The sequence below is a fragment of the Triticum dicoccoides genome, chromosome 4B, assembly GCF_002162155.2.
Source record: "Triticum dicoccoides isolate Atlit2015 ecotype Zavitan chromosome 4B, WEW_v2.0, whole genome shotgun sequence".
Lineage (NCBI taxonomy): Eukaryota > Viridiplantae > Streptophyta > Magnoliopsida > Poales > Poaceae > Triticum > Triticum dicoccoides.
The window spans coordinates 594,197,625-594,198,061 of NC_041387.1; positions in this window are offsets into that span (position 1 = coordinate 594,197,625).

Here is a 437-nt window from a genome sequence, read left to right on the forward strand (position 1 = left end):
GGAGGGGGTCGGATCTGGGGCTGCTGAACTAGGGTTGGGGGGCCTCCGGAGTCGCACGCGCGTGCGACCTGGGAGGTGCAATTGTTTCATTGCTAAGATTGAAAACCAAAGTAGGCGTGCGACCCGGGAGGCACAATTGTTTCATTGGTAAGATTGAAAACCAAAGTAGCTTTGTCGTTCAATTACTTTTGCATAGTCAAGCAACGAAGCTATACCAATGGAAAAGAAAAGGAAGAAAAACCACCAGGGGAGAGGCCCGGTCCTGAGGGGGGGCAGGGGGGGCGGCCGCCCCGGGCCCCCGAAGTCCAGGGGCCCCTCCCCCAGGGTGTATGCAGGTAGCCTGTGGGCTTATGCTATGGGCCGTGGCCAGGCGTGGACGCCGGAAGATCTAGCGACGGCTTTGTATTCCTTTCTGCTTTTGCGATTCAATTCCTTCC